Here is a 13,839-nt window from a genome sequence, read left to right on the forward strand (position 1 = left end):
GGGGGATAAAGAGCCAAAGACAGCAGGACACAGATCCTGAAGTTGTGATCTCACCATTAGAAGCTCTAAGCACAGTGACAAGAACTCCCTGTGACATGAGGGCTACCACAGCCTGAGACAGTTCCTAAGGTACAGACACTGTGCCACTAGGGTGAGAGTTCATTTTCATTAGAGAAATAGTGAAAACGTAAGCCTAATTTACCTGATTAGGTTTAACCTAACCAACACCCTTCAGTGGAAGAGGAGTAGATGGAAATATGCCTTTGTTTACATTCTTAAACTTGCTTCCTACTTTACTCAATTGAGCAACTCTTATTCCTTAAATGAGGCATCTCTTCTTCACCCACGGCTGTGCTGAGTACTCTAGAAAGAAATTTCTGTCCATTTCTAGCTTAGAAACACATTACTTTGGAAGTAACTGTCATCCCCAACATATGGTAAAGCTCCGTGAGAGCAAAGATGTTTATGTATCTTTGGACCCCCAGCACATACACTGCCTGACATATAATTAACTGGTTATTTGAACCAATGAAGCACGTCTTCAAGAAACATGCAAACACACATACCATATAGGAGAGTTAAAAAGTCTGTGCTAGTGGGGAGTAGGAAATGTCATAGTATGGCTTTGCTGTTCACCCCGGATCCACAGGTCAGTGGATTACTCAGTGGAAGGGACTGGACACACCAAGCCTGTCACATTTTCTCTCCCAAGGTCACAGGCGCACGCACATGCAAGCCACCTAGCTGGCTGGAGTGTGTAGGTGGTGGGGAAGGACCATGTGGGGTTGGGCAGCGCAGGTTTCTTGGGAGAACATTCTTTGGACTATGGACTACATAGGGATCTCATTCTAAAATCATGGCAATAAAAGGAAAGCCTGGTCGAATTCCATCCTCTCCCACCTCCCCCTTTAATAATGCTTTCCTGAAAGCAGTAGGCATTATTCAACTATATTTTGGGGCCATAATTTGCTTCCCCTACTCAAAGTGGGCTCAGAGATGCAGACCCAATTTCTGATAGCAGCAACTCAGCATATGGTGAGGTAAGAAAAACCAAGTAGAAGTAACACACTGTCAGTTGAAATGAAACAGGCTACCCCAAATTGTTTTCCTGCTTATCTAGTAAAAGATGTGTGTAAGGAAGTGCTCAGTAAAGCCATCTGACTGTGTGCTCATCGTCTGCCGGGGTGGATATTGTTGGAACCCTTCCTCCAGCACCTTCAGCTCAAGGAAGTAAAGAACCAAGCAGGAAGAACACTGTCTAAAAAAAAATAAAATAAAAGCTAAAACTCACCCCCGCATTATAATTACAGTCACCAGAAATCTGGTGTCATCTGGTGGCAACTAAAACAATGAATAATCAAGATGAATTATGCCTGTCAAGTCAGCAAAACCAGACAGAGTTACATACCCCTTTCAATGGATGTAGTAGGCTGCCCTAATGCCCACTGATTTTGTTTGAGCCAGTAATTCCTGCTGGAAAGTCAATTATCCCAGGAGCCCCTATCGGCTGAAAGACATTTAATGGGGGATCATTGCCGCTTCTGTTATGTCAGCTGTTTACTGTGGCAGCTCAATTCCCAATTCTCTCTGGCCAGAGATCTGAAGCTGATCTCCTTCAAAGGAGGATTCTTTCTCTATAGGTCACCAAGACACAAAAACACCATTTTTTTTGCTAATTACCGTAACTCCCAGGCACTCTGCATGCTCACTCAGAAACTATTTCACACTCAGTTGGGTGGAGAGGACGGAATCCACAGCCCAGAATCTCAGACAGGGCTTTCCATAGCAGGAGAGGAGTGTGAAAACAAGCATGCCAGTGTGACCACTGTGTGACTATGTGTGAAAACAAACACCCAAGTGTGAGAGCCCAGCTCCAGGAACACAGAAGAATGTCCTAGCAGGATGGGGGCTGGGGCCCACCAGGCCCTCTCGGCTTTCTCCAGCTCCGCCCAGATAGCAAGAGATTGAGAGCAGTGGGATGGTGAGAGCTTGCACTAGCTACAGCCCACCAAGTGTGAACCACTTAGCTGAAAAGTTTGCTTTGTGACAGGATTTTAGCCCGAAACGCCTCCAGCTTAGTGACCACAGAGGACAGGGAGACTTGCTAGAGTAGGAAAGAAATGAGACACTCAAATCTTTGAGCAATCCCACTATTTGACTGCTCCCACAGACAGGAACTGTCAGTTACTACTGAAAGAAAATGTGGGCAAAATAGTTGCCGAGAAGTGGGAGTGTTTTCTTCTGTCCAATTCCAAAGCAAGGATGGTCCATTACTTAATTAAAGATATTCAGTTGGGGCTGATGGAGAAATGGCCAACGTGCATGACTTCCTTCATCCTGAGGCAGTTAAACTTTGATCCTGCTTCCCAGGCTTTTCTGACTGAGGTGAGAGTAATTCCTGAACCCTGCCCACCCCCCACAGTCCGGCTGGAATTCTCTTTCCCCAACAAAGCCTCCCTGCCTCTGCCTTTCTACTCTGGGCTCTGGAACCTTGTGTTCTGGTTACTTGTACCCCTATGTCCCCAGTCTGCAAGCATCCCCAGGCCCCAGCACATAGAAAGCACTGACACATCTGCTGAGAGCCAGGGATGGGCTCCCCTGTGGGACCTCCAACCCCACAACTCCTCTGTCTCTCCTCCCCCCTTCACTGGGAGGGTTACAGGCTTAGGCAGTTATTTTCTTGGTTCTTAACTCTCATCAGCTGCTGTAAAACATGGCTCGCTTATGCAATCCAAGTTAATGTGCAGGAGGTTTCCTGGCCTATCAACAGGGTATGGATGTGACTACTAGAAAGTTCCTAGCCCAGAAATAATGTTTCCTTGGATGCTAAGTGTGGCTTACTGAGACTGGAGTGGTAGAGGGAAGCAGGGAACAGCAGAGGCAGATGGAGTGTGGGAAAATACACCGAAAGAGAGACAGCTCAACATTTTAGGGATCACAAGGAGTCCCCAAGGAAACCATTTCATTTGAAGCATTGCTGCATGCAAGTCTAAGCTGCCTGGGGAACAGGCTTTGTTACCCGTTGGCAGCAGTATTAAATAGCCCAGAAACGTGTGCGGGAAGTCAACAGTAGCTGGAGAGGTCACTTAGTGCCATTTACAGCTTTCTCAGCCTCTCCTACTTGAGAACTCTCTTTTAACATCTTTGATCTCACCAGGAGTTCACAGGAAACTGACAGTTTGTTCCTAAATACTCAACCCCAAACTAGCTGGCTACTATACCCACATTCAGTTCATTTTCCCCAGGGAAGCCACAGAGTGTTTTGCCTTTAAATCCCTCAAAAAAGGTAGTGAAAGAAGGTTGAGGGAATGAGAGAGGGGAGCAGGAAGCTGGTGCTTGTGTGCCTTTTAGGATGACCGGTAAGGGGATCTCAACCCTTGGCTTGTTGTTGTCAGCACCACGCTCAGCCAGTGAGCAAACCGGCCATCCCTATATAGGATCCGAACCCGTGGCCTTGGTGTTATCAGCACCGCACTCTACCGAGTGAGCCACAGGCCGGCCTATGTGTGCCTTCTGCATATCACAGATTGGACCAGAAGCCTCACAAGCATTTTCTCTGTAACACAGAGGTGGTTATTTCAGAGATGGGAAAACAATGGCTCACAGAGCTCAGGCAACCCACCCAGGTTCTCAGAGCTTCCAAGCAGCAGAGCCAGGATTTAAAAATAGCCCTGTCTGGCTCTCTTTATTACACCATGCTGCCTTGTGGCTGAAAGAACAGTAGAAAGTGTTCTGGGTGGTGAGGTCAGGAAGAAAGAGAGGGAGAAAAAGAAGTGAGAATAAAATCCTCTGTCTGCAGAATGCCTAGAACACCCAAGTCATGGCCCTGGGGGGGGCTCTACTAATGGGAGATTCTTTTATTCCTTGATTCATCCCCCTGGCCTCATCTGGATACTTCAGCCAAGCGAAAACTAGCCCTCACACAACACTGCCCAGGAGAGTTAATTGGGGGTGGTGGGGTACTGAACTAAGAATTGCTAACCTTTTACCTCCAAAACAGCCATCCATGGTAGGATGAGCCCACATCTTCCCCCGGGGGACACGTGTTACACCTCTGAGGGGACCAGAGGAATATGGCACTGAGCGCTGTGACATGTACATATAAGACCTTCAAAAAACAATGAACCAAAGTCTAACCTGACTGCTTCTTGGAATGAAAAAAAGTGCTCCCCCAACATCTCAACCCTGGAAGATCAACAAGATAGAGGGGTACTGAACAGATTTACTACCACTGAAAATCTAAAAGGCTGCCTTGGAAGAGGAACCAGGCTTCCCCTCCACCTCTCTAAAGCCCCAGGGGGCAAAACTAGGGTGACTGGGCAGAAGGTGCCAGGAATAAGATCTCAGGTCTACAGAATTACCTTTTTTTTGTTTGTTTTTGTATTTTTAACAATTAGAACTGCCCAGTAGTGAAGTGAGCCTTCCCAGGAGGTGGGCAGCTTCCCGTCTCTAGATGACCGTCTATCTGGTATGTCATGGTGCAGAATCCAACACGAAACAGTGTTGGACGAGATGGTGTCTAGGAGCCCTTTCTGTCCTGAGAAACAAAGATCTGATAACAAATTCATTCAGCACAGATTTTCTAAGAACGCATCCCAGGTAAAGCGCTGTGCAAGCTGCTGATGAGAAGGCCAAAAAGGAAAAAAAAAGTGGTCCTACCACTGGGAATTCTACCATGCAGTTGGGAAAACAAGTTGAACACACACAGCATTTAACAGTGCAAGGCAACAAATACCACAAAGGCCCAGGAGGTGGAAAAAAAGGCTGGGAGGCTCAGGGGTGGAGGTTAAGCTGGCCTTGGAGAATGGGTTGAAGGGAGATTTACAGTTTAAATGAGCATGGAGTGGGGGATAAACAAGGCATGTTTTGGCAGGGAGGATGTAAGGACGGCAATCTAAATAGTTATGGTGAAAACAGGCTGTGAGATGCCTTGAATACCAGGAGGAAATTTAAACTCTGAACTGTGAACGGTGGGGAGGGAGGCAGTGGATGTTTTCTGAACACAAAGACGAATGATTAAATCAATGTCTTGGACTGTTTTAACGACCCATTTTTGTTGGAAAAATATAATATGCACATACAATTGTACATGGATAAGTAATCAGATTGGGCTATTCACTTTTCAACTTTTTTCATTATATTCATTCATGTACAAACATTTGATCACCTAGGATATAACAGATACTGTGAAAGGATCTGAGGGAAAAAGAACAAAACAGATAAGACCTCTGACCTCATGGAGCTTACGGTTTGGTCTAAAGAGAGAGACAATCAAAAAACCTATTATGTTTGTTATTTTTTCTAGATTAACTTTTGAATCATTTTTCAAGACCTATCACTTAATCTCCACCCCCACCCCCAAAAAGATGATTTGGATTGCACTGAAATTATAGAATTTATTGTAGAATTGACACCTTTACAATATTTAGTCTTTAAAGTGAGAGTAGTATGATTCTTCATTTAATAAAACATATTTTTAATGCTCCTCATCAGTGATGATTTACAATGCCAATATACTACTTTTGTGAACAATATTGAGGCTCTGAGAGGGAAAGTCAGCACTGGGGCTGGGTGGCTGTGCAGTTGCCTATGCTGAGAATCTGGGATTCGGGTGGGGAAGGTGAAGAACCAGGGAGAAATGATTTTCATAAGATGCAGCCAAGTCAGAGAATCAACTGGATCTGGACTAAGGGGATGAAGGAGAAAGAGAAGGATGAATCTGAATTCTTATAGTGAGAAAGATATGTTCTGACACAAATAGAGAGAACTCAGGCAGGGGATCACTCAGGAAACCTTCGGGCAGTAATGAGAATAGACCACTGTATAGGACGGTGGGTGACAACCAATCCCACATTGCCAGATTATGGCAGCTGGCAGCAGCAGAAGCCAAAGGCTTACTGCCAACCTTCCAGTGAGGAGAAAGGGGGAAATTTAATGAATGTCTTCTGACTCAAGGAGGCTACCTTGGGCCTTTCTTTTTACTGGGATTTGGGGGAAAAAAAAAAAAATCCAGACCACGCCTCTAAGATCTTAGGAGCCAGCACTGCATTCCTTAGAGCTGTACCTCCCCAGAGACAGTAGTGCCTGACTTTAAAAGCAATTAAGTATCTAGGCTATTTCAGGATTATTCCTTGACCACCTGGAATATCTTATTAAAGCACAGCTCAGATGTCCAAAGCAATTTTAGTTCCCATTCCTCACTCCTCCCCAAGGCAAGAATTAACCCTTTCCTTGGAGTTTAAAGTACAAGGGCTAAGCTAACTCTTCAATTGGGTTCCCCATATTCTGAAACCTCTAAGAAACTGTCCTGTCCTTAAAACACCAATGTGATACTGAAAACTTCTAGAGAGTCTTCAGTGTTCTTCGAAGACAAAGAATAGTAACGTGCTTCCTTTCTGTCTACCTTTTATAATCTAATAGATTATGAATCTCAAGGTCAAGGATCTAGGCAAATTCCTAGGACCCGAACTACAAAGTAGTCATTAGCAAAATCACTAGATTTCAAAGGGGCTGATCTCAAGTTCATGATACCAATTAACTGCTCTGAAATACAAAATGTAACTGAAGTATTTGGGCTGAGTATGGCTGTTGCTGGTGGGATTTTTTTGTTTTTGTTTTTAAATAAGCAACATGTAGACTATCTTATCTGTGGCCCACTCCATGGTTCTGTATTACATGTGCCACCCTTGTGACTGCTCTACCGCTGGCCTGGTTGATGATGCTGTAATTTTAAAAGTTCAATCCCCAGATCTTGGTATGAAGAAAAAAAAACACTCTTTGCCCTCTAACCAGTTTTAACTGATTCCAGGAGGTAAAGACATGCACACGGGGGTAATGGGTAGGATTACAGGAGAATCCTAAGAGGACAGGGGAGCCCCAGGAAGTAAAACAGATACTGTTATAAGCAGGACTGTTGGACTACAAAACCCTCCTGATAAGATCAGGATTACTGCTCTTAACTAAATCGCTCAGGCCTTGGAAGCACTAGAGTTATAATTATCAGATGCACACCTTCCGCTGTCAGGTAACTTTAGCAGAAACCAGAAAGACCCTGCCCACTTCCTACTAGCAACAGAGATCAATTCAAGCTTGGTGGCTTGGAAAAAGAGCTAAGGGAGACTTTTCTGATTAAGTAGTAGAAAAGGGGAAGGGAGGTGGAGGGGAGACAGGGCAGTGTCCTACCTTACCTTTCTGTCTGGGCACAGCATCACTCCATGCAATAATCAAGAAGACTGCCCAGAAATGGGGTGTTCCTTCAAAAGGAGGGAGAAAAACTAAAATGCAATGCTGGTGGGCGAATGTCAAGAGGTGAACTGGCCTAGTAGCCACATCCAAGTCTGAGAGTCACAGAGGAAAATCCCAGCTCCTTTCTCTGTGGAATCCGAGTTGGCAGCACCACTGCCTACTCCAAACCTTGACCTACCAAATGAACTTCCATAATGGTTGTTGAAATCCTCCCACTCAGAGGTGCAGAAAGTCAGAGCTGAAGAGCTTAGTAGGAGAAAACCAAATCGGACCTTCATGTGACAGAAGGGAAAACAGACCTGAAGAGGTTAGGAAACTTGCCCAAATTTAATGCTTCACAAATGTTTCACAGAACTTTTTTCTTTCAAACTACATATTTTAAATGTATAGGAAGAACACAGCATTTTCTTTTAAAAATGCTATCATGAGGGCTGGCCTGTGGCTCACTTCGGAGAGTGTGGTGCTGATACCACCAAGGCTACAGGTTCGGATCCCTCTATAGGGGATAGCCGGTTAGCTCACTTGGGAGAGCGTGGTGCTGACAACACCAAGTCAAGGGTTAAGAGCCTGTTAACGGTCATCTTTTTAGAAAAAAATAAAATATAAAAAATAAATAAATAAAAATGCTATCATGGATTATGTTATAAATTAAAAAAGAAATCCCTCCTCTATTTTCAAGTTTGGAATTCCACAGAGCAGGTTTCCTCAGGCAAACACAGTGACACTTTGTGTTTAAAGTCAGCCCCATTCACAGATTTTCAGAGCTTCTCCCAGGTCTTCTCCTATGGCTTCTCCCAAGCCCACACCCCAATCCCGGGGGTGGCACTATAGTGTACACGTTCTTACCCTGATGGCAGCTGTCCCTGTGCTGCCTGCTTCCTCTACCAGGCTGTGAGTCTCTCTCACACAGGGACAGTGACTGACCCCTCTGTGAGGCTTGTGCACCTGGAACAGGGCCTGGCAAGTAGTAGGGGTGCAAATAAAATGTTGGTGACTGAAGAACAAGCCAATAGGAATAAACTTAGGAGAATGGTCACAAGTTAAGTGATGAATTTGATGCAGGTGGATCAGAACATACTTAAGAGAAGGTGGGTTTCAAGTTCTAAACTATAACCCTACAAAAGGGACCTGGAAGGCAATATAAACATTTCCTAAAGATAGCAGTTTACTTTTAAGGCCCAAGAGGTAAACATAAGAGTGTGCATCAAAAAAAGCCCATCATTCATGTGTAAAATTAGCAAAGCTTCAAAAAATGGTAATATTCAAAAGTAAAAAATTAAACAACAAAAAAAGACAAAAATGATAACATTCAGTGATACGGGTTGGTACAATGAGATCTCCCATAATCCCACACTGGAAATACAAAATGGCATGACCCTTATGGAAAGTCACTTGCCTTAAAATGCCCATCATGATAACAATAGCAGTGGCAGCAGCTAATAATAATTGAGTACTTACTATGTGTCAGGCACTGTTCCAGTATTTATGTGTATTAAACATTTAATCCTCAGCATAATGCTCTGATGTGGGTACTATTATTACTCCCATTTTTAGACAAGAAAACCGAGGTACAAGGAAGTTGAATGACTTGCAGAAGGTTACAGAGTAACCACGTGGTTGAGTTCAGAATCAACTGCAGGCAGTGCAGCTTAAGTCCCCGCTTCTAATTACCTCACTTAGTCTCCTCCTGATCTTGGAATTCTGTTCTATGAAACTATCCTAAGGAAGAAACTAGAATTATAGCTTATAAGAGCAAAAAACTAGAAATAGCTTAAATGTCTGACATTAAGGGAAAGGGCAACACATGAAGGCGCCATCCATGGGACAGAACGTCATGTAGGCATCAAAAATAGCATTGCTTTTTTAGAATATCTGATTCCTACTCATTCTATTCATCCTTGTCATTAATTCCAGATGGAGTAAAGATCTATGCATGAAACTACAACCATAAAATAATAAGGAAAATAGAGAAGAATATTTTTTATAATCCTGGAGAAGAAAAGGCTTTCTTAAATATAACAGAGTCCACAAAGAGAAAGATCAATAAATTTAGCTACCTCAACATTTTAAACTACCTGACGAAAGAATCACACATAAAGTTGAAAGAAAGCTATGAAAAGTATTTGAAACATACACAAAGACAAGGACCTATGCAGAGAGCTACTATAGATCAATAAGATAAATATTATAGAAAATGGGCAAAGACTACAAGCAGACAATTCATAGAACAGTACAAAAGGCAAATGAACATATGAAAAGAGTAAAAATAAAAGGACTGATAATGACTTATGTTGGCAAGGGTTTGGGAAATTTGGTAGCAAAGTAAATTACTATTTTTTGAGGGCGATTTAGCAGTATATATTAAAAAGTTAATATATACATATGCCCTCTGATACACTTAATTCAACCTCTAGAAGAATTTGTCCTACCACAGAAATGCATACACCAGGGATTACACAGCATATACAAAAATAGTCTGTATTTATGCTAAACACACACACGCGCGCGCGCACAAGTACACTTAATGCTCACACGTTCTGTGACTACACACTTAAGTAGGTAAATACACAGAAACAGTCCTAGAAGCTGATTCATTCTTAATTGTAGTCTCCTCCAAGGGGGTGGGGTGGGAGGATGCAGGATAGGCAATAGGACACTATAATACCTTTTCAACTATAAATTTTTACCTGCATTTTTCTCTACTTAATTTTTCATGAGCTCCTATTCATATTACTTATGTAACTTTTAGATAATTATAAAACATAAATAAATAGATCTTTATGAACACACATAAAGGAAAGTCTTAGTATTGAGTAAAATAGCAAGCTATAGAATATGTCAAGTTCTTTTTTTGTTAAAAACAGAAAATCATATACCTGTGATGAGAAAAAGCTCTGAAAAAGTACAGACCAAACTGTTAACAACAATTATCCCTAAAGAGTCAGGCTGACTTTTAACTTTACACGTTTCTATATTTCTAAAATTATTTGATTTCCTTGATACTTTAAATTTTAATGATAAAAATTGCTCATGGTCTGTTAGGGGATAAAAGTTGGGCACAAAACTATATAAAATTTTAAAAATACCTATAATAAACATTTTCCTTCAAAACACAAAGGAAATACAATATTTACAATTACATCTAAGTTATGTGGTTGTGATTATATTTTCTTCTTTACATTTTTCCATGTTTTCTAAAATGAACCTGAATTACTCTGACAATCAGAAAAAAAGTAAGTAAAAGTTACTCTTATAATAATGCAACCACTGAGGAAAGATGATCTTTCCCCTGCTCTATCTGGGACAGAACAAGATGGAGTGTGGGACTGAAAGGCAGACAGCCTAGGTTCACGGCCCAGCTTCCCAAACTGGGAGCCCACACATAGTCCACTTTACCTCTCTTTACTCACCTGTAAATAAAACAAACAGGTCAAGGGGAAAATATTGGGGCCTGCCTCACACAATTCAGTGAAATAAAGCAAGTACTTGGCATGTAGAGGTCACAAAGTCTTTGCCATTAAAAAACAAAATCAAGAAAACAAAGGAGCAAATAAAACCATGAATGAGGACAGTATGATGTGGAGGAACTCTACTGCCTCCCTCCCCAAAGAAAACCTCACATAGAAATGCTCGATAAAAGTTAACACTCTGCACCCCCTACACATATACTAAGCTTGAAACCAAGAAAGACAGCAGAGTCCACTGTGCCAGAAACAAAAAGGAAGGAATGAGTGAGCAGTGAGCAAGTGCTGAAGCTGAAGGGCTTAAGGGAGAATGAGACCCGGATACAGATCTTAACAACTGAGAACTGGGGATTTAATTGCACCCAAAGAAGAAGAGTCCAGACTGCAGGTCCCCTGCATGCCAGGAACCAGAACTGAAATAAAGCCAGAGGCCATACTACATGCACTACCTCTCATGATCTGGGCCTGGAAAAACTGCCCACCAGCCTGGAGAAGCAGCAAGGAACTTTGCCATCTGCCAGGGGCCTCATGGAAAAAAAGTGTCCCTAGAAACTTGGGCTCTCACTAGGCACAGATGTAGGCTCTAAATTCACCCTACCCAAACCAATGCAACCAGCTAAACTTACAGAGCCCCGGCAGATGGGAAAACAAAACTTCCCTTAGGAATGCATCCAAGACCCAAGGCACATGGGACTCCCACAGAAACAAATCCCCACTCAAAATGAGCTTACATTGGAAAAAACAAAAACAAACCACCATAAAAGGAAATAAACCATCATGAAAGAGAATATCACTACACAGGGAGAATTTGCATCCCTAAGAATTAGAGATAATAATAGAATAATTTAAAAGCATCTTTAAAATAACCATGGTTAGAAGAAGCAGCAGAATGTTGAGACTTGCTGAAAGCTGGGTAAAGGACACAGATGGTTCATTATCGTTCTCTCTTCTTTTGTATGTACGAAATTTCCATAACAAAAAGTTTTAGCAATTCCATAACAAAAAGTTTTAAAAAGTTAAAGATATTCAAAGAGCTAAAGAAAATAGAAATGATAAGGTAAGAACAGGCAAATTTTTAAACACCAAAGAAATTATAAACAATTAGGGATGGCCAGTTAGTTCAGTTGGTTAGAGCACAGTCTTTGTAACATCAAGTTCTAAGGGTTTGGTTCCCCGTACTGGCCAGGTGCCAAAAAAAAAAAAAAAAAAAAAAAAGAAAGGATTAAACACAATAATTAAGACAAATAATTTTTTAAAAGAGCTATCAAGTAGAATAGACAGAGCTGTAGAAAGAATTAGAAATTGGAAAACTGAATGTGAAAATATTCCAGAATGCAGGAGAATGACATAAAGAGATAAGGTTATAAAAGAAAAGATACCTAGAAGACTGAATGAGAAGATTCACCTACTCCTATTAGAACATGGGTCAAGAAAAAATAGTGGCCAAGGAGGGGAATAAAAAAGACACAAATCAGGCTGTAGGAGCAAAGCAAGTTCCAAGTGAGATAAATAAAAATAAAGCGCCAAAAAAAAAAAAAAAAAAAAAAAGGTAAACCCAAACATAGAACACTGTAGCGACACTGCAAAATAGAGCCAAAAAGAAAAATCTTCATACTGGCCAGCTGCAAAGTAAATAAATAAATAAATTAATTAATTAATTTAGAAAATCTTAAAAGCTACAAGAGAGAAAAAGATTCACAAAGGGAATAATTAGACTGACTGACAATAGACTTAAAAGCAAAAACTGTTGCTGGGAAATGAAATTCTATCATCAATACGGTCAATTTAGAATCTAAAGCTATGAACAACTGCACAAAAGTAAGGACAAAATAAAGATACTTATAAACTTAAAAAAAAAAAAATTTCACGGCTGGCCGGTTAGCTCAGTTGGTTAGACATGGTGCTGATAACTTGAAGGTCCAGGGTTCAAGCCTTATACCCACCAGCCTTCACAGAAGTAAGTTTCAGTCATATTGACTGAGTTTATTACATATAAGTCTCTGCTAAAAATGTTAGTCAAGAAGGTAAAAGGAAAGTGAGCCCAGAGGGAGAGTAGGATACAAGTAATGGTGAGAAAAGAAATGGACAAATGTGGTAAGTCTAAATAAATAATGACTGTTAGGGACAAAAGACTCCTTGGGGAAGGGGTTAAAACAAATTGGAACTAAAATACTGGCCACTATAAACTGGAAGATAGAATTGAAGAAGTAGGAGTTAAAACTAGAATTTCTAAGGTAGTAATATTTGAAAGTAGTGTAAAAAGTAATGAATGCAAATTACAATCTAAAAATAACCATTAAAAGATGAGAAACAGAAAGTATAACTTCTAAAGCAGTAGAAGAGATAAAGACTGAGTAAAGAATACTCAAATGAATGAAAGACAGGAAAGGAAAAAACAATAAGAATGGTTAAACTGAAAATCCAAAATAAGAGGGCAGAAATAGATCCAAATGTATCAATCCTAATAACTTTATGGATTAAATTAACCTAAAAATTATTAATCAAAAGAAAGTCTGTCTTACACTGCAATATTTTAACTGACCTCTCTCTGAAACTGACCACACAAAGAAAACTCAGTAAGGGGAAGGAGGATTTGAATAACACAATTAATAAACTTGATCCAGTAGACAGACATAGAACCCCCTGTATCTACCAAATAAAGAATATACATTCTTCCCGAGCATACATGGAACACTTATAGAAACTAGTCATACACAAGACCAACACCAAGGATATCTTAAAATTCCAGAGAATTGATACCATGCCAGTTCTCTAACCACAATGTAATTAGCTATAAATTAATACTGCAAAAAAATTAAAACCCACATATTTGAAAACCAAAAAACTTAAAGAAGCAATCAACTGAAATTATAAAAAAACGAGACCCAGAGAAAAATCTACAGCCTCAAATACATTTATTACTTAACAAGAATTTCAGAAAATGTGTTAAACATACAACTAAAATGGCTTAAAAACAGAACAGATATACATAAATGAGTACAAGCAAAACTGAGGAAGAAATCTAAATATCAGTGGATGGTATCAACATCAATATCCAGGTTGTGACAGTATACTATAGTTTTACACAATGTTACCATGGGGAAACTGGACAACGTGTACAGAGGATCAT

The 13,839-nt window shown here is 40.8% G+C and overlaps 1 protein-coding gene across 2 annotated transcripts in view; it reads right to left on the minus strand.

Moving 5' to 3' along the window:
- Positions 1–13,839, minus strand: part of ARID3B (AT-rich interaction domain 3B) — a 45,223-nt gene that overhangs the window by 20,418 nt on the left and 10,966 nt on the right. The window lies entirely within an intron of this gene.

This window comes from Cynocephalus volans, chromosome 3, assembly GCF_027409185.1.
Source record: "Cynocephalus volans isolate mCynVol1 chromosome 3, mCynVol1.pri, whole genome shotgun sequence".
Classification (NCBI taxonomy): domain Eukaryota; kingdom Metazoa; phylum Chordata; class Mammalia; order Dermoptera; family Cynocephalidae; genus Cynocephalus; species Cynocephalus volans.